Genomic DNA, 5,930 nt, shown 5'->3' with positions numbered 1-5,930 from the left:
ACTATTATAATTCACTTTATAGAACAACCCTCTTCCCTCTAACTGCATTTCTTATTCCACAGTAACCACCTTTATTTCAACTCCTTCTTCTAAAATAATTTATTCACTTAGTCTTAAGTACTCCATCTACAAGGTCATATAAAACATTCTTCCACTTACTTATTGAAAAATCCCAAGGAAGTGACCTAATTTTTCTTAAATCTTCCCCAGTACATTGAAATCATTTCTAGGTTTGAAAAACATACAGTATATCGAATTTTAATTTTCAAAACCCTATTTTTAAAACATATTAGTCTCTAATAGAATTCAAAGAAATTAACATTAATAGACTGCTTTTAGTTTTAATATTCAAATTCAAAATATTTATAAGAAAATATCTGCTTTTTTTCCTATAAATATATTTAATTGTTAGTGGTTTAGTGTCAATATGTTTTTAAAATTAGGATAAAATACCAGTTACTTTACTTACCAATTGGTCTTCTGAGTTGTTTACTTTGTAGTCCTGTGATGTGTATCTAGCACTGTTTTAAGTATGCTATTGATTCAAACCAGAAATAAAGTAAAATTTGTAAAATCTTTGAAATTATATTTCAGGCTTATTTAAATGCCCTGTGATAATCTATGTTCTATAGACAAATAACTATGACTAGACCCAGTAGTCATCATTATTAAAATTTGTGAACTATTTTACAATTTATAAATCCCTTTGTACATTTTAGTAAATTTGGTACAAGTCACAATACCATGAAGTAATTAGTACAGTAGTCATTTTCTATTACAGATAAAGAAAGTAAGACTGGAAGAAATCAAGGTACTTCTTGATTATTACATGGCCAAAATAACTAAATATAGTTCTCTTAACTCCAAAGCTTATTTACTTTTTAAATTTTTATGAGTTAGTTTAGTGAATTTATATACTTGACTCTTTTTTAACTTTCTCTTCAGGTAAATAATTTTAAAGTGTTTTAAAATAATCAAGCTATTCACTTCTAAATATGTGGGCAGTTCTCTAACTGAAATTTATTGAAATGCTGTTCTTATCCCATGAAACTGACCTGGACAAGCAGGTCCCCAAAGTGTTGCCTTTTCTAAGTATATACTGAATACTTGTTTTAGTAAAGAGCAGGTGCTTTAAATGATAAAAGCACTACATTTCATTACTCTTACTATTTCTATTGCTGCTAACAAAGTACCACAAATTCAGATGCTTAAAATTACACAAAAATATGACATCGCAGCTTCTATAGGTCAGATGTCCTGGCACGATGTCAGTGAGTTCTGTGCTCAAGTATCACAAGATGTTGGCTAGGTTGAGTATTTTTTTTTAAATTGAATTTATTGGAATGACACTGGTAAACAAAATTGTACAAGTTTCAGGTGCACAATTCTATAACACATCATCCTGTATGAAGACTCTGGGGAATAATACTCTTCCAAAGTTATTCAGGCTGTGGGCAGAATTCAAATCCTTTTTGCTGTAACACTGATGTTGCCATTGCTTTGCAGACAGTTGACTGAGGGCCATTATCAGCTTCCAGAGGTCACTTGCATTCTTTAGCTTCTCCATTTTCAAACCCAGTATTGGAAAACGATTTCCCCTTGTCTAACCCTTCTCATGTTTTGAACCTCACTTCCCTGCCTCTGACCTCTAGACACTGATTTAAAGGATCCACGTGGTGAGGTCAGGCACTCCTGGATTATTATTTTTATCTTCAGGACAACTCATTTTGGACCTTAATTACAACACAACATTCTTCTTTTTTTTTCTGAGCACCTCGGTTTTCCCAAGGAGTTTATTTGGGCAGACCAGGAGACAAGGAGGCCCTGCACCTAAAACAAGGTGATGGGCCTCTTGGTGGTGAAGCGCGGCTTGTGCTGGTAATGAAGGACCCGGTAGGGTAGCTGGAATTTGATCTTCAAGTCAAGGAACTGCTTGATTGCTGGTCGGGGGCACTTGCTAGCCGCACTCTCCTCCACCTTCATGATCTGGATTGAGTGGGCGCAGGCACGGTGCCAGACCCCCATGTCTCGGTCGCACTGGTGACTGCACCTGCGGTGGTCAGGTCTCGGTGCTCCCCATACATGTTGTGGGTCTCACTGCGGGAGTCGGGGTTGTAGCACGGCCAGATACCAAAGTTCTTCACCCGAAGAGGGGATTTTTCGAACACCTGCCCAAAGTAGACGATTTCCCCTGAAGATTTCTTCATCTTCTTAAGTTGAGACACAAAGTATCAGAAACGGGACTTGGCAACAACATGGTTAGGTGCAAAGATGCGCATGCGGTAGAGGGGCGGTGTGTGGCATTTAGGGGTGGGCAGGCAGCGCCCCGCCACCTTGTACTCTCGCAGCGCCCGATGTCTTCAGGGCACTCTCTCCGCGTTCACCACCACCCACAAAAGGACAACAACACAGAATTCTTTCACAGCAACACCTCCATTAGTGTTTGACCCAATTACTGGAGAAAGTGTGTGTAGACCAAGATCTAGGAATTTGGGGTCCTTTTTAGAGTTCAGACGACCATGCTTGTCATCTGTGCAGCTACAAGCATTTTCTAATTTGGCCTCTAGTCTCCAGTTTCTGCTTTAATACTCTTATGAATTCACATTGCAAAGTGGGCCCCTCAATGCATCTTTCTAAAGCACAGTACTGACTAAATTTAATATCTTGCTTAAATCAATAACAAAACAATCAACACTTTGAAGGCCTCTTCTAGTGTGTATTCCCACCAGTTTCTGTCTACCTTCACTCACACATCATTGAATTGAGAAATCACTGTTTGTTCTGCGCACAGCGAGCTCAGTGCTTTCACTGCCCCGCACCCCGCCCATGCCTTAACTTTACTTTTACAAGTGCAAATCCCAAATGTTATTTCAAGGATGCATTCTGACGCTAATTCCTCCTTTAAAGCTCTTGGTCTTATTTTGTTCTAAAAATCTGTATCTCCAATGTAGTTAACATTCCACATTGGGTTAAGGTAATTAATAAATGCCTCCTTGCTCCTACATGACAGATTCTTCTAGGTCAGATTGGGATATGGTTCATCTTTGTCTCTCTGCAACACCCATGAGTATCACATAGAGATTTTATGTTTCATAATATTTGTTGTACCATTAACTAAAAATCAAAATAGAAATCAGAATGTGCCAAGAGGTCAGAGATCTTCATTGTGGATGCTTGATGACATTTACACATCTTTTGCAGTTCAGGTTGATAGTCTGTTCTTTCTTTTGTGCCTCTTATTTTTCAAGGTCATTGACTCCAAAGCTGCTACTTTAAGTTGAAGCAAATTCTTCAGTGCTGAGCTAATACTGAGTGATCAACTCATTTATGTTTTCTTCTATGATAAGTGTTTGTTTGTTTTTTAAATCTCCTAGAGAAAAATGTTTTCAGTTTATATTTAAGAAAACTTTCAAGTGTTAGAGACAGATCTAGCCTTCTATCTTATCTTCTCATTCACAGAGTTAACTTTTTCCTAATATCAGGTGCATTTCTCTACAATTCATTCCTTGACTAGAGGACTCTGCTGTATGAGTCATGTGTGACTCAATAATTATTTTGGATTTTTAATGATTTACCGCTTATTTAAACAGGCTTCAGAAACATGATTAGTCATTGTCAGATTCAGCTTGTACATTTCCAGTTAGTGACTAGTTAAAAATAAGAAAAGAACAGATATTCATGTAGTAAATTTCCATATTTTCAAAGGACTTTGGCATTAATTATCTACTTTTATTTTGTGATGTATGTATCTCATTCATTGTGAAAACAGTACCTTATCTTAGACACACCACTAGCTTTTATGATATACTGGAATAAGTCATTTTAGAAACCTAAAAAAAAAAAAAAAAAAGAAGAGGAAAACTGGCTTTGAAGTTCATCTGTAAGGAAAAATGCAAAAGACAGTTCAAGAAACTTTTGAAAAGGAACAATAAAAGATTTGCCTCAATAGATATCTGAAGTATACTTTAAATTTGTGGTAAATATAGTAAAGAATAGTGTAAGAATCAACAAATAGGTCAATAGACTGAAATATGAAATTTAGAAACAGACCATTTATTTTTGGAAATTCAGTTTAAAAAAAAGTCTTTAATTACGTGGGGGAAATTATTAAGTAAATAATATTGGCCCAGAGATTACTAGTTGGCCTGTTCTTCTCTGCTTCCATAGTAACAGAATTCATGATTCCCAGCTGGGAGAATGGCTGCCCAGCCTCCCTTGCAGCAAGCTAGCTATGTGATTAATTCCCCATCAATGGGATGTAAACATGAGGGTTGTGCTGTAATACTAAAGTAAAGGGCATGGCTACCATTGCCCTTCATCCTTCCTGCTGGCTGAACTACAGACACAACAATTGCTATCCTAGAGCAATGTTGGCCCATGTAGAAAAGGCTTCTTGTGCTAATAAGATAGAAGGAACAGGGACCCCTGACCCTCACTACAAGCCATGGCTCGACTATCTATAAAATTCTATTTTGTTTAAGCTTCTATTATTTTGGAGTTTCTGTTAGCCTAGATGAACCCCACTGTAGCTGAACCAGATATAAGACTTGATTATGCATTTAAAAAATAACTTTAAAGTTTAAAAAAAGTACAAAGAAAAGAAATAAAAACCTGTTTAAGGAGAAAGCAAGAATTCCCAAACCCAAAGCATGTATTATTATTATTTTAATCCTCACCCATGTATATGTTTATTGATTTTTAGAGAGATAGGAAGGAAGAGCAAGAGAGAGAGAGAGAAATATTGACATGGGAGAGAAATATTGATTGGTTGCTTCCAGTATGTGCCCGGATCAAGGGATTGAGGGATTGAACACACAAGCCCTTGCTGCACTCCAACCTGAAACATTTTTTTTTTAAGTATATTTTATTGATTATATTGTTACAATAGTTCCAATTTTTTTTTTCCCCTTTACTCCCCTCCGCCCAGCAACCCCCTTCCCCAACAATCCCCTCTCCAAGTCCATGCCCATGGGTCGTACATACAAGCTCTCCCGCCTCACCCTTTCATATATTCTTCTTCTTCTTTTTTAAAATTAATTAATTAATTAGTTAAATATTTTAACAATAAAAAATAACAATTCCTCCCTCTCAGACTTAAGACCCTTTACAATCTTATAAAGGACAATGGATGAAGGTCTCGAGCTCCTCTAGCTGCTTCAAGCTGGACATGGTCGTCGTCCTACCTACCCGTGGGTCAAGAAATCCCTAATAACAGTGGGGATGTGGAGGGGAGGGTGGCCTTCCCACAAGGGGAAGGATCGTGCAGACTCCAGGTTGGTTGGCTGTCTCTGGACAACGGCATGCTTGGTTTGACAGGCTGGCATCCTTGTTGTATTCTGGGGGCAACAGGGTTAAAGGACATCATTTAATCCGTAACCACTAGATGACAAAAGACAGGTATTAATTTTTCAATGTCCCACATTAGGGAAAAGAAGGGCTTCTTTGGAGGAAGGTGTGCCAGGTACATCTCACCTGTCCAAAACCCTTTTGCCCATTATACTTATTTTGGACTGAGGGAAATATTTTAGGTTTCCCCCATCTCAGGCCTCTGGGCTTTTTCTGTCCAAGCCATTAGGATAGAAAAGAGAAACCAGTTTTAAAGTGAAGCCCACAGACCACCCCGTTCTTCACCAACCCAGCCACTTAGTTCAGCCAAACCATTGAGTCTCAGGAGGCAGCAATGCAGACAGGATTAAGTGAGGCCTATGCATACAGATAATCACTCAGGTAATGAGATTGTAGGCTTATGCCCTTTGAAAACAGAAAACACATGTTAATTTATGTAACATAACCCACATACAAGTCTCTAAATCTGTAGGACTGTCTTATCGGAAGGAAAATCCTTGTCCTTCTAATATTCACTGAACTTGCATTTCTATTCTTTATATTTTTATTCCCCCACCCACTAAAAAATTTTCTGTTTGTTTGTT

General features: G+C 37.5%; 1 pseudogene; it reads right to left on the bottom strand.

The window, feature by feature from the left end:
- Positions 1-1,830: 1,830 nt before the first annotated feature.
- Positions 1,831-3,634, bottom strand: LOC150007241 (large ribosomal subunit protein eL20 pseudogene; annotated as a pseudogene).
- Between the last annotated feature and the right edge of the window lie 2,296 nt (positions 3,635-5,930).

This window comes from Furipterus horrens, unplaced genomic scaffold (genome assembly GCF_987537825.1).
Source record: "Furipterus horrens unplaced genomic scaffold, mFurHor1.1.pri manual_scaffold_6, whole genome shotgun sequence".
Classification (NCBI taxonomy): Eukaryota; Metazoa; Chordata; class Mammalia; order Chiroptera; family Furipteridae; genus Furipterus; species Furipterus horrens.
This window is presented reverse-complemented; position numbering and strand designations above follow the sequence as displayed.